Source organism: Cotesia glomerata, linkage group LG1 (assembly GCF_020080835.1).
Source record: "Cotesia glomerata isolate CgM1 linkage group LG1, MPM_Cglom_v2.3, whole genome shotgun sequence".
Lineage (NCBI taxonomy): Eukaryota > Metazoa > Arthropoda > Insecta > Hymenoptera > Braconidae > Cotesia > Cotesia glomerata.
This window is the reverse complement of record NC_058158.1, coordinates 8,468,905-8,488,806: the sequence shown is the minus strand read 5'-3', so window position 1 is coordinate 8,488,806 and position 19,902 is coordinate 8,468,905. Positions and strand designations below refer to the sequence as shown.

General features: G+C 28.2%; 1 protein-coding gene and 2 long non-coding RNA genes across 6 annotated transcripts in view; 1 reads left to right on the top strand and 2 right to left on the bottom strand.

Annotated features, from left to right (window-relative positions):
* The window catches only part of LOC123269049 (tyrosine-protein kinase Drl), a 238,310-nt gene that overhangs the window by 131,075 nt on the left and 87,333 nt on the right, over window positions 1-19,902 (top strand). The gene's annotated exons all lie outside the window — the stretch shown is intronic.
* LOC123269169 lies at window positions 88-16,848 on the bottom strand. Its single transcript, XR_006510354.1, has 3 exons — window positions 16,761-16,848; window positions 3,298-3,302; window positions 88-99 (listed from the first exon to the last, which is right to left on the bottom strand). It is a non-coding gene; the product is annotated as an uncharacterized LOC123269169 (long non-coding RNA).
* Window positions 18,598-19,703, bottom strand: LOC123269158. The gene is made up of 4 exons (XR_006510352.1): window positions 19,544-19,703; window positions 19,061-19,188; window positions 18,815-18,985; window positions 18,598-18,718 (listed from the first exon to the last, which is right to left on the bottom strand). It is a non-coding gene; the product is annotated as an uncharacterized LOC123269158 (long non-coding RNA).

Below are 19,902 nucleotides of genomic sequence, written 5' to 3'. Positions count from 1 at the left end.
AATATTTATCAACTATTAATAAATATTTATTGAATCCTATAATGTTAAAAAATCATTTATTAACAGTTAATAAAGCTTATTAAATATAAAAAAATCCTCCTATCAGTGCAGTTTCAGATTGTAATTATTACAGATTTTGTATGAATTACAGTGTAAAATTTAAATATTACATTAAATGCTCTGAAAATTAACATTCAAAGTTTGAATTTAAAAAAATTTTATTTCGAACTGTAATTTTTCTAGTTTTAACTACGACGGGACTCTTATTAATATTTAAAATGTAATTTTTCGATTTTTTTTTGTCCGTGTAGTGTTTAAAAAATTTTTTCCTGTCAAAATACTATCCAATAAATTATTGAATTAATAATTAATAATAATTAATAATAATAATAATTAATAATTATGAGATAGGATGTAAAAAGGAAATTTAATATTTCCCTTAATTTGGTCCAATATATCATCGGGTTTATGATTAAAAAGTAATCGAATAAACTTTTAATTAAATGAAAATGTAACTGAATATATTATCGGTAAATATGTTTGATGAAAATTAATAATTGATCATTTATCATGTAATAAAATTCCATAAATGTCCTTTGAATACATTAATGAGCATAAACAATTCAGTAGTATCATTTTGTTGGATCACTTCCAGAGGTTTGTTTGAATGAAACAGTTTAATTAATGATAATTATTTTTATTGATAATTTAAAAATCCGGACTTTTAATTTTAACATCAAGCTGAGCAAACTTTGAATATTAAATTAAATCTGGAACTCTTGTTTGTTCATTCGTTTGCTTGTTTTATTAATTTGTTGTTTACCAAGGCAAAAGGCCAGTTGGAGGTCCGACCTCGAGCCTATGTAGATAAAACTTTTTTTTTTTTAATTTGCACAGAACGACAAGTCGAAAATAATGAATCTCTATTTTTTTAGCTGACAGTTTTTGCTCACATTTTATTTTACGCTTCAACACAATTTAATTAAATGTCACTGACAATTGACGTTAAAATAAAAATGTCATTTTAGTTAGAGTTAAAAATTGCTGAAATTTATTTTTAAAAATTTTTTACTACACAAAGTCAAAATGATTAGGGGCAATTATTGAACAATTTTTTTTTTTACTGACCAATGGAATAATAAGAGGACGTATGGTGCGGGGAAACGATTTAACGTTCCATTCGAAATAACCCATCGAGTAATATCTATCTCTATAGGCGAAAACTTTATTTCCAATATATTCAACCACTAGAATTACCACAGCGAACAAATGTATGCGTCACTGGTATCTACTTCCGCCGCAGTGCGAAAAAAAATTTTTTTTGTTCACAAATTTTTATCATCGCTCTTTGGTTTTTGTATTTCCAAGCTTTTTTTTTTTTTTTTTTCATTTACCCCCATGAAAAAAAATATATGTCGAAAAATATCAAAAATATATTTTAAACACATTAAAAATCTATAAAAGATATATAAATATATAAAAAATGTGTATAGTAAATATATTTTTAATCACTAACTTTTGGCCGATTTTCATATATATTTTTTATATTTTAAATTTATTTATTTATTAAAATACATAAAATATACATAGCTAAAATATAAAAAAAATATGTTTTGAATACATCTAAAATATATTTGAAATATATAAAATATATATGAAAATCTGCCATAAGTTAGTTATTAAAAATATCATTACTATACATAATTAATATTTTTTATAGATTTTTAATGTATTAAAAATATATTTTTTATGTATTTCAACTTATATTTTTTTTTCATGGGGGTATTAAATTTATTAAAATAAAATTTGCTTTGTTTTTTTTTTAAATCGAGTCAAAATTTTTTATTCAAAATTAACTGTGTTTTATTCAAAATTAACAATAATTAATTGTGTGTTTTTAATCATATGTTTTGGAAAGTAGCTAAATATTATTTATTTATATTATTATATAAATATTATATTTATATTATTTATTAATATTATATTGTTGATAATAATTGTCATATATTCAAATGACAATTATTGTTTCGTTAATCCTTAGTTACATGGACTTTGAGAGAATATTTAATTTACGGAGAGTAATTTTTCATGTGACTGTAATACAGCGCATGTTTATTTGGACTTTGATGTCTATATGAATTTATTCGAAGGTATTTTGTTTATTTATTTACTGTAAATTAAATTTATTTAATTTTTATCTATTATCTTTGTAAAGAATTTTTTTATAAATAATTTTTTTATAGAAATTTTATTTATGTAAGGTAAAAGCCCCAATAGATGATCACGTACCAGTATATGATCACTCCATGTATTTGTATATCTATATTCACAAATATAGGTATACAAATACACGGAGTGATCATATACTGGTACATGATCATCTATTGGGGCTTTTACCTTACTGTAAATTAGTTTTTATTGAATTTGATTTTTATAAAAGATTATAATGTATTCAGTAATTTATATAGTCTGAGATAGTGTAAAATAATTCAAAAGAAATTTTTGTATTCATACTTGTTTTTATCTGGATATTGATGACATGTGAATGATGGTTTGTTGTTGATTTACAGACGCCTGATGAAGTTGAGATTATCAACGAAACGTTGTGGAATTTTGATATAATTTAGACATTAAATAAATTATGGATTTTTTATTTATTTATTTATTTATTCAAAATTAACTTTGTCTAAAAACTATTTCAAGAATTTGTATCACAACAATTTCATAAAAAATGTCAAGCTACTGATAATTGTATTTTATTTTGTAAAAGCTCTTTAAACTCTGGAGAAAAATAAACAGAAATTTATATTAACTTAACATGAAAAATAATTTTAATATAAAAGTAATTTTTAGTATGTGTATAAAAGTTGAGCTGGAACAATATGTAGCTGCTATTGAAGCATTTACGAATATAGGAAAATAAGCTAAAAAGTTAATAAAATTATGAAACAAGAAAAACAGCGGCGTGGTTGGGACAGAGTACTTTACTGTCGGAAGTGGTACAGAGTACAACAACGTATATATAAGTAAAGCGTGTGATATGAGCAAAACAACCAAGAGTTACTCCACTATATGATACAATAATAATAATGATAATAATGAAATGTACATAGATACACACATCCGCATGCATATAAGTGTAATACAGTGTATACAGAAGTACGTATATATTACTTTACGAGGTAATAATTCATAGTTAAATGTATGTAGGTACACACGGGGCGGAGACTTTAAGCGACGAGAGCTATTCATTAAATGAAAACAAAATATCGTTATTGAAATAGCACGTGCCTCGACACACCCTAAACTAAACTCATCTTTTTGTTATTACTCTTTTTTTTTTTAGCTGGCACAATATTTTTGCCACAAACATAAAAGCATACCGTGAATTAAATCCATCAAAGTAATGAAATATTTAAGTGAGCAAAAAATTTCAAATTTCATTAAAGATATATTTGTTATTATTGCTATTTTTATTAAAAACGGTTTAAACTTTTTTTTCTTTCGCCTTCTATAGGACAAACAGAAGTATCTCTGTCACACACTGATAGAAGGATTTATTTGTATTAAAAAATATTTGTTAATAGTTAACAAATCACTTATTAGAGACCACTTTTTAATTTTAAACAAATATTTCTTAGTATTTAAAATGATTTATCTGTATTTAATAAATCTGATATCCATTTATTAAATATTAATGAATCTTTTTAAATACACTGATAGAAAGATTTCTTAGCATTTAAGAAGATTTCTTTGTATTTAATAAATCATTTTTTAAATACTAAGAAATGATTTCTTAAATACGAAGAAATCTTTTGAAATATTAACAAATCCTTTTATCAGTGTACTAAGAAATATTTGTTACACAGAAAGAAAAATTTCTTTATTAGAGAACAAAATTCTTGGCTCAAGAAAATTTTCGGGTGCCTAAAGGAAGACCCAAGTTGTGTTGGCCAAAGTAAAAATTTTTCTTGAAATTCTATTCTTGGTAGAAGTCATTTTTTCTTATTTCAAATTATCATAAATACTTGATACAATAAATTTTTATATTTGATCAAGATTTTTAGATACTTTAAGGAAGCAGCGCCACCTACTTCAGCTGAGAAAATTTTTCTCTTTAATATTTGATACCCATTTTATATTATTTTAGCATGCAATTATACATATTGAATGAAAAAAAATGATGAAATATTATTTGATCTTCCCATTTGACATGTTAATCAATAAAAATATTAATGAAAATTTATTTCTATCTTTATATTTAATTTTTTGGAGCAAGAGAGAAATTTTCTCAAGACAAGAAAATTTACTTCTATCAAGAACTAAATTTTTTGGAGCAAGAGGCTGAATTTTCTCAAACCAACAAGATTTTCTTGACTTAAATAAATTTTCTTGGATCAAGATACGTATTTTTTAATGCAAGAGAATTAATTTTGTTGGAATAAGTGAAATTTCTGATGTTAAAAAAAAATTTTTTTCGCTCAAGAAAATAATTAGGAAGAAAAATGTTTTCTTGGCTCAAGTGAACCTTTTTTTCTGTGTAAGGACTAAAAAGTGGTCTCTAATAAATGATTTGTTAAATATTAACAAATATTTTTAACTATAAACAAACCCTTCTATTAGTGTACTTTTACAACAAATGTAATCTTAAAACGCATAAATAAGTAAAAATTTTCAAAAAAGGATAATTTAATTATCTATCGAAAAGCGAAGCACTTTTTTAAAAATTCTAACTTATATACGTTTGAAAATTAATTATCAACCGCTTTCAAGCTTAAAATTGTACGAAACTGTAGTTGGGGAAGGAAAGGGGATATGAAATTTTTTTTCGCATTATATTTGGTTGGTGTGTTTCTAAGTTGTCGACTCGAATGAAATAGTTTTGCGGGTGATACTTTAGAAGGATTCATCGAAGCTATTAAAGAGTAGAAAGCCACTCAATTTCCGGATTGGATGGAGCTAACAGGTTACAAGTTAAAGAGCAGAGATGAAATTTCAAACAAAAGTTTTGTACAACTCGCGTTTTGTGTCTTCTACAAGCGCGACCAATTCAACTCTCTCGAGTATTTCAAGTAGAGAAAGAAAACTAAAGACTAAGAGTTTTATCGATTTCTTTTCTTTAATTTAATATTTAGTTTATTTATTTTCGTCTATTGAGCTTAAAAAAAATTATTCTAAGCTTATATTCGATGAAAAAAATTTTTAACGTTGATTAAATATACGAAAATTGAACATAACAGGATAGTGTTTTTTTTTCACTGTGATTATTATAAAAAATTTTAATATTTTTAAGTAACTGACTACTTAGTAATCTAGCAGGTATGCCCTTAGTTTAATTTAAAGAAAGTCATTCGTCCGGAGAACGTCTCGTTACTAAACTCCGTAGCAGGTCAAAATCTTAGAGACCAAGCGGAGTTTTAGAGAGTACATATATAGAATGCAAAGCACTGAGCCTGGTGGAGTCTCTCTTGGAAGTCACTTAACTTAGATTGCACTGGTGAAATGACTTTACTTCCATGGAAAGTTCTTTCTCCATGGATCGTCAGACACGCTGGCATAGAATGGATCTGCCATGTATACGAACCCGCAGCTCACAGAGCAGAGACGAATAATAATAACTGCAATAATAAAAAAATCTTAAGTGAAGCTTCTACGATGTAGCGTCGCAATGTAAATAATATTAGTTATAGCGTATAGCAGTCTATATAGGATTTAAAATGGTTCTTGAGTAAAAATTGCTTCTTTTCACCGGATTAATTGGAACTATTCAAAGAGAAATTGCAGCCAAGTGTCCCTCGAGTTTTTTCTCAACTTTAACCTCTTCAACTCTTTGCTCTCGTAATATTATTAAAATTTATTATTCTATTATCATTATAATAACTTTTTCCTTTTATATTTTATAATAATCAGTGTTAGTCTGGGCTATTAATTAGTTTTGTGATTAAAAAATGTTGATTATTATTAGCTACAAAGAGATATAGATATATTTTGCGGGAACAATAAACCGTTTGAAATTTCGTAATTGCATTTCGCGGTTTGTTCGATGAATGATGTGGTAATCCTAATTCTAAAACCAATTAGCAACACCACAATTATTGTGAGTGCTTTAGTATGGGTTATCATCCAGATAAATTAATATTGATATTACCGAGTACTCATTTTATAGGTCAACGTTCTTGAAATTCATTTAAATTAAAGGGCCGAGCATCCTGTTATAAATATCATCCATAATTTTCATTTCTCGTTCAATAAATTGATAATTAAATTTTTTAATTATAAATATTTATTTTCACAAATAAAATTAGTACTAGCAACCTTGACTTTTGTTAAATTGCACTGTACTTTTTTTAATATTGACGTTTTTAAAGATATAAGCTTATCCCGATGTTACACTCATCAAGAGCTTTCATTTGAGTATCCACATGCATTTTAATATATTTTTCATATATACATATATATAATATATATATAAATATATGAAAAATTGATGTGGGTATTCAAATGAAAGGTTTTGATCAGTGTAATATCGGGATGAGCTTATATCTTTAATAATATCAATAGTTCACGAGATATAAGGTCATTTCTTAAAATTGCTCTGTACTTTCTTAACTTTGAGTATTTTAAAGATATATGCTCATTCCGATGTTGCACTCATCAAGAGCTTTTATTTGAGTACCCACATGCATTTTGATATATTTTCCATTTATATATATATATATATATATATATATATATATATATATATATATATATATATATATATATATATATATATATATATATAATATATAATATATAATATATATAAATATATGAAAAATTGATGTGGGTATTCAAATGAAAGGTCTCCATGAGTTTAACATCGGGATGAGCTTATATCTTTAAGAATGTCAATAATTCATGAGATACAAGGTCATTTCTTAATTATGTATCTAGAGATAGAGCATTTTCGAATGCAGCCTAAATACTTATCATCATAAATTTACTATTGGTGAGAATGATATAAAACCTTGAAAAGGCAAAACTCCAAGACTTTTCTAATGATGCCAAATTTATTTTATTTTTCTTTTTAAATTTCTCAATATAAATCCTCTCACAGAAAAATGTTGAAAAATTTTCAAAATGAAATTACAAACAATTACAAAATGAAATTACAAAATAATTTAAAAACTTTTTTTTTTACTAAACTACGTGTTCTTTAATGTAAATAAAATGTTTAATTTTGCCATTCGGCTACTGCTTTGGCATTAAAATTAATAAATAAATAAATTTAACCATAAAAACCTATTTTATCATATAAATACACTGGCCACAAAATTTTTCTTATTCTCTTAATAATATTAGTATTATTTTTTAAGTAAAAATATTTTAACAAGCGTAAAATCAAAAAATTGAATCTTTGTAAAGATTTCTATGGATATTAGTTTAAAAAAGTAATCAAACTGGCAGATTTTAATTTTTTCTGGTGTATACAGAGAGGAAAAAAGTAGACTGAGCGCTGAGTGTTAGCCAACAGCACTTGGTAATAGTTGAATTGATTTTTGATTTGCTTTGGAGCAAATCCTGACAACCGGACCCCGTCGTTATTTGCTCTGTCTGAGTGGACATTCCAGGTTCAAGAGTTTCTCTGGTGATAACTGCAGACCGACTGTACTAGACCAGACGCCGAGCCTCGCACCATAATATCAGTACTATGTAAACATTTTCGAAACAGTATCAAGTGAAAGAGAATTGCCAACATCACTTTGAAGCTAAATCGAAACTAACAATTATCGAACTACAGTTTACATCTAAACAGATTCTCGCTTAAAAATTCTTTTTATACAGAAAAAAAAATTAACTTGAATCAAAAAAAATAATACTGAAGAATTATATCGTCTTAATTTGAGTAGAAAAATTCTTAAATTAAAAAATTTTCTTGATCCAAAATTTTTCTTTTAATGAAAGTTAATTTTTTTTTAGTGTATAGATATATAGATTGAGAAACTGAAGGACCAATTAAAAAAAATCTGGATTTTATAAACATATAAATAAATAAATAATTTATAGTCTCGAACAAAAAGGCTTGAGATTTACGATGAGATATAAATGACGTTGAAATAGTGGTCGTAAATTAATGATCCGTAGTTGTGTCCTGGTGTCAATCCCATGACGAATGCCCGATCAATTTATTACCGGTGGATTATGCGGAAATATAGGAGTCACGAGACATAACTGGTTAGGAAAGCAGATATTCGTTGTGTACAGTGAATATAATATATATTCAGTTATCTGCATCTGCATGCATATATATGAAGGTAAATTTGTACGTATTTGTATGTAAAGAGGTAGACGGTGGATGAGCAGGATAACCGACAGCAATGGGCTCTGGACAAATGTCCAGGAGGCCATAAACCACGCCGGTTTACGTTATCACCCAACCGGATCTCCCCAGTCGACGAACTACTGCAATTTGGCTAACTCACCACCTCCGACGCGTGTTTGTCGGTTAAATTGATGGTCTCCCGTTACACTTTTTCATCTAAAATTTTTATTTTATTTCGATCTTTCAACTTATAATTACATTTATGCTTTATGATCCCCATGCTGACCAGGTTCCCAGCAGTAAGCTCACTTTTAATAAGGATCCGTTCGATTGGAACAATAATTTTTATTTTTGCGGCGACTAATTTTATTAATAAAATTCTTCCAAATTTATTTCCAATTATACGTAAAAGTTTTTCCGCGAAAAAATAATAAACTCTGTTGTTTTGAATATTTGAGATACTTTTCTTAAAATTCGCGAAAGAGAAACTGAAGCCAAAAGTTACATATATATAGACACAACGTGCATAAGCTGAGTATTCAAGAGCTCGTTAATTATTCATTCGGCTTTGGAGCCGAGTAAAATGGGGATAAATAATAAATGTCTCCATCGTAAGCTTTTCTTTCCTTTCCTCGCCGGAAACTCTATAACAACCCGAGAAGGTCGAGATCCTTGTTGATGTTGTTGTTGTTGTTGTTGCTGTTGTTGCTCTACCTCTTGTACTTCATTATAACTTTATTTCCGCTTTATCTATTATTTATTTATTTCCCTTTTTTTCCGTAAATAAACAAAAGTTTCAAGTGTTTTTTTTTTTAACTCGTTCAAATATTCGTCATATAATTCGAAATATTAGTCATAATTTAACGTTTACACCGAAAAAAGTAAACTGTAATAGATAATATTCGATTTATAATAAGTAGGGCCAGGAATTTCGCAGTTGTTTAAATGAGCATTCATATGTTTAACCTCAAATTTGAATAAAGAGAAAACGCCAACTTCCTGGCCCTAATAATAATTAATGATCAACTGCTAAAAATTAACATTTCAAACAGTAAAATCGTGATTTTACTATTCACTTTATAATATTTATCATTTAAACGCTACAATTTATTCTTTACATGGAAGAAAATACTATTTCAAACAGTAATATTCGCTATGTGAATGTCGAAAATGTTAAAGTATGATAATGTATATTTTAAAAGTATAATTTTTATTGTTTCAAATGATAAATTTTCCTAGAGTAAGATCCCCTTCTCCTCATCTGAGTTCCCCTTCTCCTCATAGTATGGACTATATATTGAATTGGCAATTTTTTCTGTTTGAAACTGTAATTTTTTAAGATGAGATAATCGTTATTTACTATAGTGACAGCTACTAATCACTTATTTTCGATATTAAGATAGTACCTCTACGAAAAGCATATTTCAAGAAACTTATGGAATTTTTTTAATCGAAAGATAAATATATTAACAATTCACCACCAAAATTTCAGATCAATTCACCGCACCGTTTTTGAGTAATTAATTTTCGAAATTGCATCTTTTACACGTAGAGGTATAGAGAGATGGTAAAGTTAGTATGAAATCTATTTGCATCACTCGAGTGGTACGGAAGATTTCATACGTGTAAAAGATACAATTTCGAAAATTAATTACTCAAAAACGGTGCGGTCCCTAGAAGAAATAATCGAGTTTTCACTGGATATAAACCAGTAACTGGCCAGTGATATCAAGTAAAAACTTGAAATCGCGCCACCTACAACTAAGTCATAAACATTGGTTACACCGACAGAGTATCTTTACTAGTGTGTGTGTGTGTGTGTGTGTGTTTGTTTACTTTTTTTATTAACCTGTACGCATCATTATTGTAATTATTATTAAAAAACAGTAGAAATCAATCAAAATTAGTGTTTATTAACGTGTAAATAATTTCCAATATATATTTCAAAATGGATGCATTGAAAAAAAATGACACAATATATAAATTGCAACTGTGGGCATTAAAAACAAATCTCCAATTCAAAATAATTATTTTCTTATTCTATTGTTAGATTTATTATTAGTCTATCAGTCTAATGATGTTATCTATTTTATAATGTACACATAAATGAAACTTTTTTATATCATATCGTTTATTAAACATTATTTTGAATTTATTTGACAATTTTAATAACGCCTAATAACCTCAGAATTCGAAACTGACAGTTTCACGAAAGCCGCCATAATGTTTTGTTAGATCTCTAGTAAAACTGGCCAGTTACTGGCTAAAAACTTGATTTCATTTCTACTAGGGGTGAATTGATCTGAAATTTTGGTGGTGAATTATTAATATATTTATCTTTCGATAAAAAAAATTCCATAAGTTTCTTGAAGTATGCTTTTTGTGGAGGTACTACATTAAATTATAAATTGTGGCTTTTACACTTTCTACATTAAATTCTCTATTAAGTTCTACATTAAGTTCTGTATTATTTATATTTTTGCCACCCCGATGTCCGCTGTACTGTTTGAAACTATAAAAATTAACCGAGAACCGAGTGAATTTTACAGTTTACTTTTTCCGTGTAGAAATTAATAAATAGCTTTTATTTTGGGAAATAAGCGCAGAGGAATTCGCAGACCCAATATACGATGATATGCGATGTGAATTGTCAAGCTAAAAGTACCGGCTAGATATCGAGAGAGCTGATTCCCGTTAGTGCCTATCATGGCATATCAATTATCGATCGCCCGAGCGCTTTATCATGAAACCGATTTGATACCAAATGCATCAACAGCAGAAGCACTCGCTGTAGTAAGCAATGAAAGCACCAAACGATTGCACTAATAGCTCTTGTCTATAGAGAAAATTGATATACAAATCCGTCCGAGTCTTCTATGCATGGAGTGAGTTACTGGTTTGATATGTTTCTCTATGATAGTATATCAAGTATATTCACTCAGTAATTCATGAAATTTCACTCCGATGCTTGAAAAAATATTTTACTGAACAAATGATTTTTTTTCAATTAATAAAATGTTTATTTTTACTTAAATAATTTGAAACACTTAAATATTGATTGGATCCCAGTAGTTAACAAGACTAGATTTTACAAGCACTACTGACTGTAAATAAAGTTGTTGATGTGAACCGTTTTATTCACTTGGGGATGCAAATGCTCGACAATTACAGGTGTAACGATGCGCGGTTACGCCGATGATAACTCGAGTACTCCCACAACCGCGAGAAACGTCTGCATAATATCTGTTTAATGCAAATCACATTTGAGAGTTGAGTTTCTTGTCCCGTGACGGCATAAACTACCCTCTCTTCCATTTTCTTTTTTTTTTAAATTCATCCGCTAAGTATCTCGTTAAATTTCTCGCTCGTAACATTTTTTGTTTCCAGCCATCATATACATTTAATTTTTATGTATTTATTTTGTACATCCGTGAGATTTGAAATAATGAATCACGATAGAACTCATAACGATCGATTAAAAAATATTTGACACTTGAATAATCACAATTTGATTCAATTTAATCCACCAAGTTGTTTATTTATATTATTTGCGGTTGAATTTAATGGAAAAATATCACGGGAATGGAAAATGAATTTTAATTTAATTAAAATGCAATTACTCCAGGGATTGCGCATCGAAATGTATCAATAATAAAATGAATATAAACTAAAAAAAATTATATTTTCTCACGTCTATTTTTTTTTTTTTTTGTAATTACATTCTATATTTATCTTCAACTCCCGACGGTTTCTGTCTGCTTGAGATGATAATTTAAAATTTTTTTGTTATTTATAATTTTTTCGCTATTTATTCACTGCATAGCACACAGAGGAGTTAATAAATATTGAGTAGTCTGCGTGCCGTGGAAAAGCAAAGCTTCAATCATCTTCATCGTCATCTGCTCTGTCCTATCCTTCTATCTATCGGCGTCCTCATCCAAACTCTCATTCTCATCCTAGTTTGATTCTCTGCTGAGTCTGCTTCTTCTTGTTGTCCCTCGCTCTTCCACTCAACTATAATACTGTATTACGGAAAGTTTTGTCGCTTGGGCTGGAAATAAAAATAAAATAAAATAATAAATAAATGGACGAGTCTTCGGGGAAATAAAGAATGAGAAAAAAAAATAACCTCGTCAGTTTTTCAATAAAAAAATTCCTTCTTAAACGCGATATTGATAAGACCAAGTACGCCGCGTGATTGCCAACGAGTCTCTAATTAAGAAATTTGTATGTATATATCTATATAGTTCAGATCGGTAAGGCGTGAATTGACGTATCGATTGATTTTATTCTTCGGCTTTGAAATTTAATTCAAAGTTTATTTTTTTTCTTTAAATTCAACTATTTGAAAATTAATAAAAAAAGTCCGACATTTTTCTTAATTTTTTATAAATAACTAGCTATTACTCGCCCGCTCCGCTGGGCGCTTTATAGAATTGCATTTTTAGATCTAGACTTGAAATTTAATTAGAGTATTATTTTGACTTGCACAGATTCCCAATTCTATCGAATTGACATGCACCTTTTATTCATGTAATTATTCTAGCTAATATTCATTGTAACTTTCAATATGCAATCATTATAACATTCCCATGTCTTTCTTACAAAAATTAATAATAATTGATATGAAAAAAAAAATTTTTAATAAGCATTGAAAGTTTCAGTTAAAGAAATTGCAGGTCTCATAAGTGAAGAAATCTGCCTAGTATATAAACATAACCAATAGAACTAAAAAATTTATTTCAAACAAATGACAATCGAATAGAATAAATTTAGTTACGATAAAAATTCATTATTTCTAAGTCAAAAAAATATAGGCTCCGGATAAGTAATCACCACCATATCATATACTAAAACCTTCTCCGAAACACGCTGCATCTTATGGTATAAGTATTATTCCGATCAGTTCTGTAGTTTTCGCAGTATAACCGGACAAAAAAATCGGCTCTCCATTTATTAGTATAGATACTTCGGACCGGTAAGGCGTGAATTGGCGTATCAATTAATTCCTCGGCTTTGAAATTTAATTCCGTTTTTTTTTTTTTTTTAATTTAGCTATTTAAAAATTAATAAAAAAGTCTGACATTTTTCTTAATTTTTTATAAATAATTATTTTGCTAAAATTGATTCTTCGTTTGGCCTTTTAAATTTTCAATCAAGCAAGAAAATTCCAGGCTTTATTGAAAAAATAATAAAAAAAAGCATTGATAGAGTGAAAAAAAGTTAAGTAAAGTGGAAGGTGATATAATCGAGTTTGCTAGGCGCTAAAATCGCTGAACGAGAATATGAGCAAGAGCCAAAGTAATCGCAAGGTAGCTGTACGAGGTATAAAGACGAACCAGGTATATATACTGTCTTCAAAGTCTCCCCAAGTATCCGTAATAAGTCCGCGAGGAGCGGGAAGTTAAATGCCAGATAGTATAAATAGCTGAGAGTAGGCTTAGTCCTCGTTCTCAAGATTCAAGACTGATCTCGTCTTAAATTTAACCTTTTATTATTAAAAAATTTATTTATCAACTCTCGAGTCTCCAGATAATGAATATACTTTTTTAATGCTGTGAATATTCATAGAATAGTCTTTTGGAATTTTGTCATGTATCTGAATAACAAATATCTCAGACGACAGTCTGAGCTGTTAATTTCACTTGATTCTTACATTATATTTCTTAGTATACTTTTTGTAAAACGAGGAAAAATAATGCTAAAGCACTTTCCCCCAAGCTTGGAGCTGTATCTTATTTACAGACTCATCGCTGTTTCATTTTCTCAATTCCCGTATTCATACCTTCAATTCAACATTTAACATTCCAAGGAATCGGATAAACTTCCCTTAAATCTTACAAAAAAGTAAAAATAAACTCAAGTACCATTATAACATCTTATTCAATAACTCCACAATTAGTTTTTTTCATGTTACCCTCTTACTCTACTACTTCTTTAGCTCTACATTAAGCAAAACAACTCACCCAGCCGAGTAAATAAAATAAGCTGAGTCTTTACCGTGATTTTTTCCCGTGAAATAATTTTAAACGGGCTTCATGTCTATTGAAATTTTCAATTTTACTCTATTTATTCCGCTAAATTATTTAAGGAGAAAAATACCAGCTTTGATCCTTTTTTTATAATTAATTACTTTTAAACCTTTCAATCCGTTTATAAATATTTGTCTATACCGTCAATGTCAGTCACAGTTTCTGAAAACACATAACAATAGAACCCCTATTTTTAACAGCTGATACCTTGGGCTATTATTCGTTAATTCAATTACGCTCGTATATTTTCTATTTCTCTCTTTAATAGAAGACTCTTTCGATACCACAATTTTCTCAAACTATTGGTTTTACTTTTTTTTTTTTTTTTTTTTATTAAACCTCTATTTCACTCGTTTATATACGGTTTCTCTTAACTAGCAGTAATGTAAGGTAAAAGAAAAGGAGTAAACAATTGTGGAAAAACCAGCATCTGTAGATTTAACTCCCTTTGAACCCATTTCACTCATTTTATTTTTTATTTTTTATCTAACTATTTTTATATCCACTGTAACAACCTTTGTTTCCGACTGTTATTACCAGCTCGTAAAAGCCACTTTAATAGAACTTACATGCGTTCAATGTTACAAATTTTATTTCATTAAAAGAAAAAAAAAATCTTGTTCCTGTTTTATCTTTACAGTGTCTGTTAAAATGGGTGTAATAATGAGCTTAACTACCAAATAATTAATATAAAAAAAAAAGTATCCGAGGTACGGGTACGGGAGATAAAAACCCATAATTTTTTTGTTCTATTTAATGATAGTGTAATTACACGAAAAATTTCTCGGAAATTTGAACATAGTATGGAAGAATAAAGAAAAGTGTTGGGATTGTTGTTGAAAGAAGTAGAGAGTAAGAGAGAAAATATCCAGTTGTTTGAATTGAACGGGCAGAAAATCGTAGGTGTCGGGTGCAATTGTCGTTGCCACAGCGGTACTATACACGTTAACGAGTTTTACAGTCGTTTATACACACATCAGTATGTATGTGTATAAAGGGTCTATCAACGTAGACATTTGTAAGTCAGAGAAAGAACAAACTTGACGATAATTAGCTGAACACAGCGCTGTTTCATATGTGTCTCTGTCGTCTAACAATTTAACTTTCTATCCACCCTTTTCACTCTCAAGTTTTTTATTTTATTTTACATCCTACCGTTTTTTCCAGATAATTTTATTTCATTTCATTTTGTTTTGTTTCTTTTATTCGTTCCACGGGCTTTTCTGACACTTCAATGGCATTCACCGGCGATTGATTTATGTCGAATATGTGAATTGTTCGTTTCACGATTGTTCGATGTATGTTTTAATATATTATGAAATGGTTATAAAGCTTCAAAGCTACGACAATATTTGTTTTTTTTTAGACTGAATATTTTACGATTTTTTCATTTAACTCAAAAATAAAACAATAAATTTAACCTTTTTAATTTTATTTCAACTAAAATAATATTTTATTAATTTTAATTAAATAAAAACACCAATTTATATTTTTTGGATAATTTTAATTATTCGAAAATTCAATTATGATTTATTTATATTTATTTTAATAAGATGAAAAATTATAAATTTTGTAAAAATATGAGAATTAGAGAAATCAGTAGAGACAATTGGTCCAAGCCGAGAACAATTTTAATTTTTTATAAAAAAAATTGTCTATGGGCAATTACTATGATCAACTCGGGTAAAATTAAAGCTGAAACGATTAATTTCAAACTCCTTTTGAAGCCCATTCTGTACGTTGAGGCAAGACAGGCAGTCTCTTGCGACGGCCCACATTTCAAAAATGCTATAATCAAAAATAGAACCAAATTACTTGATAAGTTCTAATTAAATGATTGCTCATTAATTTGAGTTATTAACTAATAAAACTCACTGATAAGATCCTTCTTCCATACAACTGCCAATCATTGCGTAATTGTTATCAAGTTTATTAATGAAGTAGTGCTTTATTACTTGAGTCTCTCCAACTAAGTATGTAGCTCTAATATCTCTGGAATTTTTGTACAGTGCTTCGCCATGGACTAAGACACTTTGACCACTTTTGAATAATTAAAAAAATGTATACAATAATGTAGACAAAAAATATGAAGTAATCTATTAAATATTTACTTTTCTGAAACTCCAGAATATGTGATGTCTAATAAAATACCCGGAATGTTTGATTTTTTTGGTTCCAATGACATTGTAATGCATCTGTCAAATCCAGGGAGACCGATGGCGTGTTGTTCACATATGCACCAATTTCCTGTAAACTGAACAAAAACTAATTGTTGTTACACAGTAAAAAATTTTTTGTCATTGTATAAAGTGTAAACATTTTAGTGTTGAATATTAAGGTAGTAGATTTTAGAATTTGATGAAACTTGGCCTATAGTTACATAATAATATCTTAATTAATCACTTAAATTTTTGGAGGCCTACCGAGAATTGAAAAAAAGATATTAATATTTACATATTTTTGCCTTTACCATTGATCCTTATGGAAAATCACATCAGACTTTATTTTATTTCACAAAACTGGACGTTCAGATTCTTATAAAAATTAATATAACGAAAGAAAATAACATCTAGAATATATTTAATTACAATCAGTATGGTTTCAGAGAATATGAGAATATTTGTTAATAAAAAAACATTTAAAATTTATCTCTGTCTCTCTTTCTCAAACGCGATTTAGCATAAAGAAATCTACTACGTTAATCAAATAAGGTTAAATCTTGGGATTTGACTCCTGTAGTAATGGTAGTACTACCTTAAAAATTTTTTGTATTGTTCTAAATATTTTTTAACTATAAAAATTATCTACTTACATTAACGTAATTCGAATCTTCAATAACTAAGAACTCAGGACATCGACCATGGCTATACATATTCTGTTTGTGGCCGTAAATTGCAACAATAACGCAGAAAATAACGATTAAGAACTTCATGTTTCTATTCAAATCTATTTTATGATTATTCTTGAAAAGTTGATTGTATAACTGTATAGTAAAGTTGAGAATTGCCACTTATAAGCGGTTTTGTGTCGATTGTGGGAGGGAAAACATAAATTCTATTGGTTTAGAATCGATTTTATCTTAGAAGCTATAAGAAGAATTGAAGGGTAGGAGAAAAAAACAATACAATCAAACTATGATTTGTGTTATCATCCATGATATTTAATACAATTAAAGTTTACTTTTATTTGTTGGAAAATTTACCGAATTTTTTTATACACAGATAACAAACAGCCAAATCAAATTAATAAATTGATAATCATGTCTATATTTAAACCATCTAAATGTTAATCTCACTTGCATCTTTTCCCTCACATCTTTAGTTAAACATTTTTAATTATACATCTTCAGTCAATTTTTTATTTATTATAATTATCTATATTATTATTAGAGATTCCTATTTATATAGTCACTCATCACGATATCTCGGGAAACATCAGACTCAGAAATTTGAAATTTGGTAGAAATATTACTTTTGCCATGTAGAGGTCATCTAAAAATGGATTTTAAGAAATTCCTCCCCCAAAGGGGTTTGCGAGGGCGTTAACAATGGAAAATTCCCGTTTTTAAATATAGCTCTTATCGACTCCAAATTTGAAAGGAATCTTCTGTAATAGATATAGAAATAGTTTATAAACAAATTTTACGATATTCCATCCCACAGGGGATTGCGGGGGTAGGTATTAACTATAAATAATACTGATGAATTATATCTTTTCGTCTGTGTCTGAATTTGTGCGAATTAAAAATTTTTGTTAAATACCCGTGCGAAGCCAGGGCGACCTGCTAGTAATTAATTATAATATGACAATATTTTTTGGAATATTTGTAAATACTCTAGTTTTTTCTTTATATCTTAATATTTTTTGTTTTATTACTTCTCTTTTGTATTAGCTACTAGTACAGTGCACTTAGTTTTAAGTTACACTTTGTAATCTGTATCAACTTATTTAGAGACCTTGTTATTGGCCTTTTGGCTGTTGGGTTGTATAAAAGGAAATAAATAATTACACACGATGTGGTTATTATTTCTGAAATACTTATAGCTCTTGGAAAATAACATGATTTCAAAACAATCAAATAACAATAAAAAAAATAATATTATTTATTGCGATCATTAAATTCTGGGAATTTTTTTTAACAATAAAAATGAATAAGACAGTATTTCTTCATACTTTTTTTTTATTATTGATATAATTTTACATCTCAATATATTGTTTACATAAAATTCTAATAATTTTGATGATCATTTAATAACAATTATTCTGATCAACTGAGTTCGTAGTTATATTGAGGCCCCACTGTTGTTTCAAGGTTTCTAAACGTTCTTTATAACTTGAGCAAAGTTTATGATCTTGTGCGAGTAACCAAAGTTTTGGAATTCTAGAGAAATAAAAATTCATTAAAAAAATATCAGAGGTAAAAGTTTAAATAAAAAGAAAGAATTTTAATTCTTATGTGTTAATTAATTGATCTTACGATTCAGGATTGTTAGGGTCGCAACTCAAATAAACAACGGATTTATAGTCAGTCCACAAAATCCAGAGATTCAAAGTTAATGTAGCTTCAACCAATTAATTGTAAGTTACTTTTATATGTTTTTCTTCATTAACAGTACATGCAGCTGTATATGATTGTTGAAAACCAGTTCTAAGAATCGAAGAAGACAAATATATATTATTATCATTATATAATGTGAAAGTAGAGTTTAGAATACGTAATTACTCCTTCGAAAATCCAGAAAAAATTGAAGACCAGCCATTAGGGCCATTGGGTACCAATATCAGTGAGGTGCAACTCAAGTCAGGAAAATTGGTTCCACTTTCCTCACATCCATAAAACGTACTATTAAGCTAAAACAATTATTTTATGATGACTAATTAAATTGCTCTTCAAATGATTATTTTTGGAAAAAATTTTAGTAAAAGCCGTTTAGATAAATTTAAAATGAAATATAGACGGTCTAATTAGCAATTGGCCTAACTCCTTATTTTTTAGAGGGTGATTTTTTAACATTTCGATGTAGCAATAGTCTAATTATAAATTATTTAAATGATCCAAACCAAAATATAATACCTCTATAAAATATTAAATTGTTTTTTTAAGTGATAATAAATTTTGAACTAATTGTTTTTTCATAAGAATGGAAGATTTTCTAAAATGGAGTTAGACAATTTGCTAATTAGAACGGCGATATTTAACGCATACCCAAGGTACTTCCAAATTTTGCATAGGTGGAACCCCGGGACATGAATAATTTTTTGTTGACGGCGACTGTCCTTCACCGTAAGCCCCGGCAATAACACAGAAAATCACGATGAAGAAGTTCATGTTTCGATGATTATTTCTCAAAAAATACTTTTAAAAATTGAAATGTAACTTGAAAATCCGCGGCTTAAATTCGGATTTCCATACTGACTACGGAAGGGAAATCGCGAATTCAATTGGGCAAAAAAAATCATGCGGTAGTAATTACTAGAATACTTCGAAATATAATTGGATGGAAAAAAACACAAAACTATTAAATTCGTAGCTTGTTATATTTTTATCTTTTAAAAGTTTTGACT